Source organism: Mugil cephalus, chromosome 14 (assembly GCF_022458985.1).
Source record: "Mugil cephalus isolate CIBA_MC_2020 chromosome 14, CIBA_Mcephalus_1.1, whole genome shotgun sequence".
Taxonomy (NCBI): Eukaryota; Metazoa; Chordata; class Actinopteri; order Mugiliformes; family Mugilidae; genus Mugil; species Mugil cephalus.
In genome coordinates this window covers 20,429,171-20,440,986 of record NC_061783.1, presented here as the reverse complement: position 1 = coordinate 20,440,986, position 11,816 = coordinate 20,429,171, and the positions used below count along the sequence as shown (strand labels likewise).

General features: G+C 40.7%; 1 long non-coding RNA gene across 1 annotated transcript; it reads right to left on the bottom strand.

The window, feature by feature from the left end:
* Nucleotides 1-4,810: 4,810 nt before the first annotated feature.
* On the bottom strand, nucleotides 4,811-6,322 carry LOC125020462. The gene is made up of 2 exons (XR_007114206.1): nucleotides 6,093-6,322; nucleotides 4,811-5,422 (listed from the first exon to the last, which is right to left on the bottom strand). It is a non-coding gene; the product is annotated as an uncharacterized LOC125020462 (long non-coding RNA).
* Between the last annotated feature and the right edge of the window lie 5,494 nt (nucleotides 6,323-11,816).

Genomic DNA, 11,816 nt, shown 5'->3' with positions numbered 1-11,816 from the left:
GACATTGCATATTAATGAACTTCATAGTAGATGTGCCAGTGTTGAATGTGAATTTTCAACTTCACCAAACGTCCTGTTGTAACACAAGGAGAAGGAGGCTGCACATCAACCATTTAATAGTTATTATTCCTTTATCTGCAACACTATCCAATCTAACCACACACTGTGGAGTATTATTAAATGCTATTGATGGTGCTGCAGTGCTGCCTGTTTTTATACAGACTGTAAATACAGTATATACTGCAGCACACAGTATGAGCTCTTTCTTGCCACCATCTTTAAATTAATATTATACTAAGCATGTGTTTTTTTTTTTGGTGACATCAGTCTGTGTCATCTTCACTTCCATCACATCACATGTGGTGCCACTCCTGCGACCCCTAAGGGTCTGCAGTGGTACTGCAGGGGGAGCCGCAAAATCTTTGGTTGATTAGACATTTTATATATATATTTTTTCTTTCAATTTTCCCCCCAAAATTTTTTTTTTTTTTTAAATACACTTTAAAGGGATAAATGAAGGCAGAAAACATTATCTTTCAGTCAGCACTTCACTCGTGAAGCTGCCTCAACTTTCTCACAGAGCGCCACACGACCGGGGACCGTGCCGTCCAGGTCCCCTGGATTTGAAATTTTAAATTGGTCCCAGGTAAACCCCGGTCGGGTATGTTTTGAAATGTTGTTGTGAGATGTTTGAAATAAAATATATGCATATATATATATCTGAACCTGTGCATTATTTGATTACCTTAATATTGAATGTAAAATGATAATGATGATCTATAAATAGCACCAGTTTGATATATTTAACACATAGTAGTAGGTAGGTAGTCCTACTTAATCTCTCTGCTTACCTTTAAGCAGAGAGATTAAAAAAGTAGATCAAAGCTGCACTAGCTTGAATCCATTCCTTAATTGGAGTCCCCCTGCAGACTGGACGGGATTCACTGAGGAATAAGATCTCAGCAGCTCTAATGCGAATCATCCGTCTTGTTAACTGGCAGATGGTGTAACTTTTCTCTCATTAGGCCTGTTTGAATGGCTCAAAGGTAAACACATTTTCGGCTAAATTGCTAAATCATTTTCCACACTTTTTTCTAAATAACTTGTTTCAAGAATCTTTTTTTATTATTATTATTATTAAGAAATAACCCTCCTTTTCCACACTTCCAGTTTTCCATCTGACCAGGAAGTGCCCCTGATCACGCCTCCCTGAGCATTCACCTTGACGGGCTCAACAAACCCCCCCACCCCCACACACACTCCCCCCACGCCTCTCCCCTGCCTTTCCCATTGGGTGAGAGGCAGAGCTGGAGCACGCTCTGATTGGTTGCCAGGACCCAGCCTGTTGCTGGGCTGTTTCCATGGAGATCACTATCGCCTCTTTCACTCGCCTCATCCACATACAGAGAGAGAGAGAGAGAGAGAGAGAAGGATGGGAAGAAGAGGAAAATGATGCCTATTAACGGAGAGAGCGATTAGAGAATGGTGGTGTTATATGAGAGCTGAGGGGGGGAGTGTGTGGCAGTAAAAAATGAAAGAGAAGGAGTGGAGGATGGGGGCACGGAGGGATTAAATGTTGAGGAATTCTGGGATTATTGCAGCTGAAATGGGGGCACTTTTCTGAGATATGATGTTTGACCCCCCGCAGCCTAATTTCCCCTCTTGCAGAATCCAACATAACAGATTTATACACAGGCAGCTGCAGGCGTGATCTCACATACTAATTTTATGTCGCTTAATCCTGGTCTCCTGCTCTTATGTGTGGGAGCAAACTACCCCACAAGGGAAGATTATCAGCATTCAAAGAGCGTTCATTTATAAGGTTTGGTGTGTGTTTTTTTTTTTCATTTTTATTTTAAAATAAATCAGACGAGGTTCTGCATTTTCACCCAAAACGAGCTCGGCTGTTACTCTACATATATCTCTCTCAGATTAATAGGGGCCTAATGTGTGTAATATTAGACGGCAGAAGTGCCGGGCCACCGACATCGATTTGCCGGTACATAAAAACGTCCCCATGCAGAAAAATGTCGCCCTGGCGGCTGTTTCTATGAGAGATGTTGGCGCTTAAAACGATGAAACCACGGAGAATTATCTCCGCGAGCCTTTCAGTCTATTAGACACCATCAAAATCCGCTGTAATTATCCATCCGCCTCTCTCCTCCACGAGCACCATTTCCTCCGTCTGAGCTTTTTTTTGCTGTATCTCAGCATGTACTGATGCATTTTAACAGCATCTGGTCTGATTCATCTGAACCCTCGGTGCAGTGGAGCCCGGAGAAACCAGCAGCTGTTTTCGAAAAAAGACGAGAACAATGCGAGACGCTGTTGCTTAGCACAACGAGGCGGCTGCCCAGAGACGTCTGAAGGGAGATGGAGGTGATTGGGGGTGACATGTGGATGAAGGGATAAGCGGGAGGCAGGTGGCAGTGATCGATGGCGCGCTGGCGAAAGGTGAGGAGCAGCGAGAGGCTTGACTTCTGACAGAGAAGAGGAAGCATGCATGTTTGATATAGTAGCAGCGGGGAGGAAGCAGCACTCTGATTTAGTGTTACTTGCTTCAGGAGACGACTTCACACGCAGAGTTTGCGATTTACACCCAAGTGCTGATTTATGTTGCTTGAAATCCATCTCCAAGCAACGAGCTATGAAAACCGTTCCCCCGTCTAAAGGAACATTTCGTCACCAGTTTTAAATTATTTCATGTTTCCCTTTAGAGCAGTATATTTGTATTATTTCCTGTAGGATGCCTGCAGGGAAATCAGCCTTTCAAGTCTTATGAGTTCAGCTTTGTTAGAATAAAGGCCCAAAGACTCATGAGACATCTGTCAGCCCTACATAGCAATACTCAAAGGGACACTGTTGGTGATTTCTCTGTAGAAAGGAAGTTGTTTATTTATTTATTTATTTATTTCCCCCCACGCCAGACATTGCAGTCAATATGGAGATTAAAGATATTTAATTACTAAAGGACGTCACTGTGGCGTCACAGCGTTAGCTGGAGGCAAAACAGAGGGAAGCTTGAGGTGAACACTGTCACTTTCAACCGGGAAAATGTCGTCTTGCTGTATTTTTTGGTGCCAAAACCCGAAAAATTAAAAACACTAGCTTGAAGTTTTATCACATAACAGCCACTGCCAGTCATAGACAACTTTGGTTAAACAAGATTAAAGGAAAGAATTGGAATGAGACATCATCAACAAGTCTCTATTTGCAGCACACATTTGATATCAGGAAAGATTAATATCTTGATACACGCTAATGCTAATGCTAACCGCTAGCTAACGCAACGTTAGTTACGTGTTTCTGATGTATCCAAGTAGAAGTTGCTTTTGCTACGTTACCCTCCACAGTGGTTCCACTAACTTCTTGTTATATCCTTGTTGGAGAGGCTTCACTTGACAAAGACAGGCCAGACTTTGTCCCCTCTGTGTCCTCCTTTGGTCAAATCGTCCATCCAGTGACTCAACCTTTTAAAATAACACTCACGGTCTCACAAATTTACAAGAGTTAAACAGTCCAACACTTTGAGACATTTTGCCTCCAGCTAAGCCCCACCCCTCAAAAAAACAAAAAACAAAACATCACACTGTTTCCAAACTGTGAAGGGGTCTATATAGGTCTATACTGCTCATTACATTCTGAAAGGATAATTAAATGGATAAAATAATAATACAGATAAACTGCGTAAATCTAACATTTGCACACCCTCTTTTATCATGGCATACAAACAAAAACAAAACAATAGGTGCACAGCAATGCCATCTCCGTATATGTCAATATTTAACTTCCTGCTAAAATGTACGTCCAGCAGTTATGGAGCACAATTAGTATTATTTTTAATCCCTTTGCGTATTAGTCGTTTTAGTCTCCAGTTAGGAGAGAAATACCTGTTTCTGTAGCTTCTGCTATTTGATAGTGTTATTTGGAACATAATGAGACACAAAGTGATCCTGGAATCACTGTTTTATCCATTAATTACTATGTTCTTGCCCACTATGTTTGTCAATGCTTATCTTGAAGATACAATAAAAAGAATTTTTTTAAAAAGTCCCGTGATAAAAGAGAGAAGGAGGCTGCACATTACGAATATGATGGTGAATTTCAAGTCTACTATCCCATCTAACAACACACTGTGGAGTAATATTAAATGCTACTGATAGCGCTGAGTTGCAGCCTGTTTTTATACAGCCTATACATATCTGCAGCTCACAGTACGTAGAACATAAGCTGTCTGTTCTCAGCTTGTGCATTCAGGGGAAGAATATAGATTTAATTGTCGGTGTCGACTTCATGTTAACCCGTAGCGCTGAGTTTGACATCATATGCACCCCATTCTACATACGATTAGGTTTCATGTAAGTTCCAGATCCTCATACACAGTGTATTTACTGTCTCATCTTGACCGTCATAACTCGAGCTGTTATATTCATGCGTCTGTCCTAGAAGAAATGAATAGAGAGTATTCAGATTTAAATTCCTAGAGGCGCCACAACACAGTGAGCATTCATAGTTTTCTGTTCCTTTCTTCTTCTTTTTTCCCCCCAGCAAAATATAATGAACTCTTCAGCAATGAGTTCAAATAATGATACCAGGCTGGAGGTTATTTGATTGAACTGTGCATTCATCCGTTGAACATAAATAAAGAATGAACGACTTTCAGGAGAACTGTGGCCTGAGACAAAGTGGCTATTTACCAGCCGTGCAATTAGTAATAGACCTTCCCAGAGGCCTTAAAATGGAAGATATTAGTTACTGGAGAAAATTAAAGGGTCAACATTCAGCTTTTTTTTTTTTTTTCAGCATTGGATCTACTAACAAAATTTTTATTGCTTTTTATTCTCGCCGTCCTAACTGCTCCTATAAACTCTCTGATGAAACAACCAGCCTAAGAGATACTAAAATAGATTTACGGTATGCTTCATGAAGCACAAGAGCGTGTATTCCCTAATGTGCTTTATCCCTGTAACAATCACAGTTAAATGTGTTGCATAATGTTTGATATCACCAGGTGGAGCCTTCACTTCGCTGCTCTGTCCACAGACCTCAGGCCGTGGGAAGGGAACAAATTAAAAAATAATAATAATAAATAATAATAATAATAATAATCTCGCTGACATCTAGTCGTCTGATAAATGACAGAGAAGGAGAATCTCCCTCGACCTTCCTGTTTGCGTGTGTCCATGACCTTCAGTCGCACCTGGAGAGACATTTTTACTCAGCGTGACGAGGTGTGAAGGAGCTCTCCCTCGTTTCCTCCCGACCTTTATCCTCCTCCTCCTCCTCCTCCCACTCCCGTGTCCTTCTCCCTGAGACACGCCGCTGTCATTTCATCTTCCTCCCTCCTGCGTCTCCTCGTCTTTCACTACTCTGCAGCAAACTGCTCCCTCTGCTGGAGGACGACTGGTGCAGCACCGCGGAGCTGGAGATGGATGACACAATGACACAGTGGCTCTATTTAGGCTATTTATTTTATTAATGTGATAGTACGGAAGAGTGTTAGGGACACACATGAGGAAATAAAATGAGAGGAGGTAGTTTTTTTTCCATCATGCACTTCGAAAAAAACAAATAGAAATTGTTTAAAGATAAACTACTGCTGCAACTATTGCAGAAATAATAATAATAATAATAATGATAATAATAATAATAATAAAAGTGACGATGAAACTTCCAGTTCTGTTTCAACGACTGCACATTTTCGCGTATTTGTGGCAGGCGTGGTTAGGGCGCTCCTATTTCACCTGGCAACCACAAATGCTATGTTCTGATTGGCTGATTCCCTGCTGAAAATTTCTGACTTCTCGGTGAGTTTTTATCATTTTTCTGCGTGACAAAAATAATCACAATTGTTATGCCCCATCTAGGGGTGTCTAGGACACAACATGATTAGGATCCCATCTTCCCCTTGTCCCAAGTAGCCACCAAGGCAATCAAACGATTTATAATGTAAAGTTAGTTATTTATTTACAACAGAGAAACGAATGAAATTCTGACTTCAGGGTGGACCAAGGCCAACATAACAAACAAAACAACCCTATCTTGAAATTAATTCACTGACCTAACAAAATCAAACAAGTGACAACACTTACCTCCCTAACTAAATAAACAGGAGAAAAGCTGGGAACAAAAATGGCAGTCCACGTTGTGGCTGGTTGGGAGCAGAGGGAGATGAGAGTAAACCTGCCGCCAGCCCCGGCCGCCATCTTGGATCGTTTTATAGGCGTCTTCCGTCAGCCGCGGCCAATCAGAGTCCAGGACCGGAGCCTCCCACACCAATCATCTCCTCCGTGCAGGACACACCTGAAACAAACTACGACTAGAGTCGTAACAACAATACAATTTTATATTCGTAAATGATATTAATTACGCATACCATACGCATACGATACTGACGGTTTGAAGATTGATTTTATTCTAAACAAAGTATTTCATTTTTTTTACGCGAAATTTCAACTTTTTTCTTGAAATTGTATTTTGGCCTTTTTTTTCTCAAAATTTCGATTTAAAGTGCTTATACTCTTCCGTAATACAGAAATATCAAGAACTACATTTTCAGTCTTGTGCGCCCACGAGATCAGTGTCTGCTAGCAGCTGGTTAGCTTGATTGTATTTTCCACACATTGTATTTATTTGAATATATTTATATTTCTTTTCAGACACAGGGATTTTAACCACATTTAACCTGTTGTCAGCTCATCTACATACTAAACTAGAATTATGCTTCTGTATAACTCAGATTCAGAAGCGTCTCTGAACGCAACACTTCACTCTTTCCTCTACGTCCATATTTACCTTTCTGATAAAATGTACATCCAGCAGTTACGGAGAAAAATGAGTGTTAATTTAAGTTCATTATTATTCCCTCTTAATCTTTTATCTCTGGCTTTGGTCTCCACCCTGGAGGGAACGATCGGGCTCTAGCCGGGACTAGCAGCTGATTAGTTAAACGGTTAGTTTTCTTCCACATTTGTCTTTTTATTTGAACATTGTCTTTCTTTTCAGACGCAGGAAACTTAACCTCAACATTTAACCTTCTTAAACCAGCGACTCATTCCCTCCTTCGGCCTCATAAACACACACCACCCACTCAGATGTCCTCTCCCTTTTCTGTGACGAAGTGATTTCAGTAAAAAATAACTGAACCACTGACTTTAAATCCCCTTTGTGTGAAGTACACTGATCAAGCATAACATTATGACCACCTCACTAGAGCAGTTGTGGCTCATGAGAGAATGAGGGTGTCCTGTGGTTCTCAGCTTATGCATTCAGGTGAAGAATATAGATTTATATTTATATAGATGTGTCCTGTGGTGTCTGGCAACAGGATGTTGTTAGTGGGGGGGCTTTGAAGGGAGGGGCCACAGTGGATCATCACACAGATACTTGATCAGTTTGGAATCTAGTGAATTTTGTGATGTTTTTTGAGTAGCTCCTAAAACGTTTTTGCGTGTGTTTTTGCGTGTGTCGATGCCTTCTGCATCAAGGAGTGTCAGTGCTATGGGGTGGGGGGTGTCTGGTCTGGTCTAGGTGGGTGCTACATGTCTAAGTAACGTCCATATAAATGAATGCCAGGTCCAAAAGTTTCCCAGGAGAACATTAAATTGTCACAAGATGGTTTAAATGATATTTACTTCTCCGGTCAGTGGTCATAATGTTGTGGCTGATCGGTGTACACAGTGAAACAGCTGACTAGCTTTTACGCTGAAGTTCTTGATCACCTTTTTATCTTTTGCAGATTTACCATGTTAATCAACGCACGGCCAGGGTGTTGGCAGACAGACTTTTTTTTTGGTTTGGGGATGAAGTCAGAGTCGCTGTTTCCCGCCCTTCTACCAAATTTTATGCTAAACCAAGCAAAGCTAATTATTCCGCTGGCTCCAAAAGTCTCGTTGAGCAGATGTCGAACTCTTGGAAGGACCGACATGAATAATGTTTCACCATATGTTCAAACCCCTCATGTTTTTATCTAAATCTGACTTTAGGCGGTTTGAAGTGTTTCGTTAGTTCACTCCAGATCCAAAATATCCTGATATAAAGTCTTACGTGGTAGCAGATTCAGGCAGGATAAGTCTGTGATTCAGTCGAAACGTAACAGCGCTTATGATAAAAACAGCAGCGAGTAGCCAAACCTTCATTGATAAACTGATAAACTACTAGTGCATCCTTCATATAATTTAAGCGTTGGTAGATGTTGCTGCAAACCAAGATATGGTAATGCAGCAATTTTGTATTCCAGTCTTGACTTGTCATTTATGTAATAATTCAACTTAAACTTTTTGGCTAAACTTACCGAACAATCCACTCAGCCCATGCAATGATTTGTTAATGCAAAAGTGAGATTAAGCATTCCTTTTTCTGCTCTGTTTTTAAATGAGCATTTATCGATTCAATACAAGTCGGCTTTGAAAACGGCCGTGAAATGAGTGTGTCTGTTAACTTCCTACACGCATTAGCTGGAATCTAAATTACTTTTTTTTTTTTTTTCCCCACAATATGATTATTTCATTCAAGGCTGGATTAACCAATATAAATGTTTCCCTAACCTTGACACAGATTGTGAAATATTCCCTCCGCGTCTCCTTTACCCAAGAGGGTCCTCACAGCGACTGTTTCAGGCTGAAAATCCAATTCGTGAAACACGCAGCCCCTTTTCCTCCTCATCTGAACACAGCTGAGTGATTGACTCACGGCTGAGCAGAAAGTCAAGCGTGCACGCAGAATGCGAATTACTGTCATCGCGTTAATGACTCAAAGTTTGAGCTATGAACGAGAAGCGAGGGGAGCAATTAACCCGGTGAAATTAGCATCAAGAGACTGCGATGGCTCTTAGATGGCAGAGATGATTGAGCATTACGGCCTCGGAGATGAAAAAGCCATCAGAAAGCAGCGTTACCGCGTTGGTGTTTGGTCCCAAACTCAATGAATCAGCCAGATAATTTAATTTAGGGGAGAAATTAGAGTTTAATGGCTGGAGATGCGAAGCAGCAACAACCTGTCTGTTATTAAACAGGACGATGCAGATTTTTGTGAAACAGGATGAAACCAATTTAAGGACAATGTTCCCATCATTATTAATGTCGCAGATGCTGGTGGAGCTTTACATTCACACCTCATTACACACCTATTCCAAGCATTTATCTTACAGCACACCTCTTTAAACTGATCCATAAATATTTCAGAATCCATAATTATGTGACAGAGCTGTGACAAAGCTTAGCTGGAAGACTGAAGCTGCAAGATGTTTCCCTGAAGATGGACCACGCTGCACCGTATGTGACGTGATATGTTACTCATGCATGGTTTTAAGACCACATTTTACTATGACAACTGGAAAGTTGACATTTGGAGAGAGCAGTGTTAGTGTTGGGACAGAGAGCAGCGTCCTCTAAATCTAAAACGAGAGTTGATGAGCGAACATTTGTCTTGCAGAAACATCTTCTAGCCGATCTACGAGGCTGAAGAGAAGCACTCTGCAGTCAGCATGCTAACACTCCCTGCGTCCTCATATGGGGACATTAAGTTTGTGGTAACTTATTCTGCTTCATTTTGGTGTAAAAAACATGATAGCGGCTGATTCATTCTGCAGCCGGTCACGTTACAAAAGCAGACGAGGTTGAAAACCTCATCAGAACTTTCCCAGTTTAATATGAAACTATAACTTTGCTGATTATAAAATACTCGATTGAGGACATTGGGACTTCATTATTTGCAATTCTGCAGCAATGTTCAGACATTTTTATATTTTGTTACATATTGGTGACTTTATTATAATACTGAGTGAAATAATCCGTGTCCACAAATGAGGACTTTTGATTTTTTTTCCAAAAACCACTTCGGGTTCAAAGACAATGCTCAGTTTTTATGCATTCATCCATGAAATGAACAAAAGCTCAGGTCTGAGGAGGTTAAGAGGAATAATAATAATGATCATACATCTGTTCTTAGCTAAAGCAACAATATGCAACAAATTTACCTTGAACTGATGTGGGATTATTTGGAGAATGTCTTTTAGTGGCTAATTTAACAGTAGTTTCCTACTATAATAAGAATAAATATCTTCAGTGGAACTGAGAGAGGTGGTGTGTAACCGGTGAGGTGATGAGTTTCCAGACATGGAGGTAGCAAAACAACAAGTTGTGTTCGAAAAGAGGAACTAAGCTGTGATGCATGTGGACGCCAAAACATTGAAACTGGGTCATCTCCTTCTCTTGAATCAATTCAATATCATCAATGAAGTTGGAGGGGTGGAAAAAAGGGTCTTGTTCTGGTCTATTTGCAGCGGATTCGATGCACGACAGCAGTGCAACCGCTTTGTCAATAAAGTTCTATAGTGATGGATTTCTCGGGGCATGTTAACACCAGGGGTTGGACAGACAATCGACTTCACTGCTGTATGATGACGCGTTAAAGATCAGGTCGACTGGTCACTGATCACGTGACAATAACAACACGGACGGATCCTTGGAGAAGACAGGTGAGGAGTCCAGCGCAGCAAACTAGCAGCGGTTAATCAAGTGTGCGGGAAATATTTAACCAAGCTAGGCCATAAGAATCGTAAACTATTCAAAATACCGTGACCCAGTCTTTAAATACTTTAAAATTTAATGCTAATGTTGAGCTAGGAACCACTCTTATAATGTTCAAGGTACAAAACAATCAACTTCCCTGCTGCATTCAGAAAATGTTCTCACCCAGAGTAAGTTGATATGAACTTAGGGGAACTAATATGTTTAAAATTATAAAGGTCAGGAGTAATATGTGAAGTAGGTGCATCACAGTTAAAGAAGTAAACTTGTGGAATGAGTCAAACTCGTCTGTTTCTCAATTCAAAACGATGTTTAAACTTAATGCAATTAATAAATCTAAATCAATTTACAGACAAAAATTGTTGAAAAACATGGTATGTCATCTCAGGATGTTACTATAATTTGGTATATCTTTTATGAATCATCTATTTGATCCATGTAGAACTTTGTCCACACGCAGTTCATTGCAGCGTCATCTTTTTTGTTCTTCTGTTATATTGGCGATGATTTATTTGTTCATTTTTCTTCCTTTCTGATGTTGTTGTTTGGGTGAGATGGTAAAAAAGATGAAAAATGCTCGGCATCACATAAGCTATCTGTATTATCTGTCAGCCCACACTACCGTGACATGTCAGTCCTGAAATACAACAAATGCTCTGGTGCAGTGCATCTGCGAAGACATCCACTAACTCTGGCAGAGCTATGGTCCAAGTCCTCTGAACATCAGTTAATTAACAACTTCACAGAACGTCCCGTCATAACAGAGAGAAGGAGGCTGCACATCAACAATTTGGCTGCAGCACACGGAGAAGGCTTCAGAAAAATACAGCATTTTTAGTGGTTGCAGCCTGTTTTTATACAGGCTGTACATCATTGCAGCTCTCGGTATGTGCAGTGTTCTCAGCATTTGTTCTTAGATCAAGAAAACAGAGACGTCACAATTATCACGTGACAAGGGAGACGGCGCCATGATGAAAGGGACAGATAGACGGGGAAATTCTAAAGACAACAACAAAAACAAGTACAATGTGTGCAACAGATGAGTAGCTGTTCTATTTTAAATTAAACTGATGGCTGCCAACAGTCAGAATAATGTCTTGTGGAGGGGGTCACCTTGTAGGACGACACAAAGAGCGATATTTGAAGAATATAGCAGATAGTTAGCTACCGATGCAAACCTACTACAGGTGCTGGTCTAAAAGCAGGTAAAAGTCTGGATGCTGGTGACCTCTTTTTAGCTGGTTGGGCTACCGAATGCTAACGGCAGGGGGATGTACCAGTCCCTGT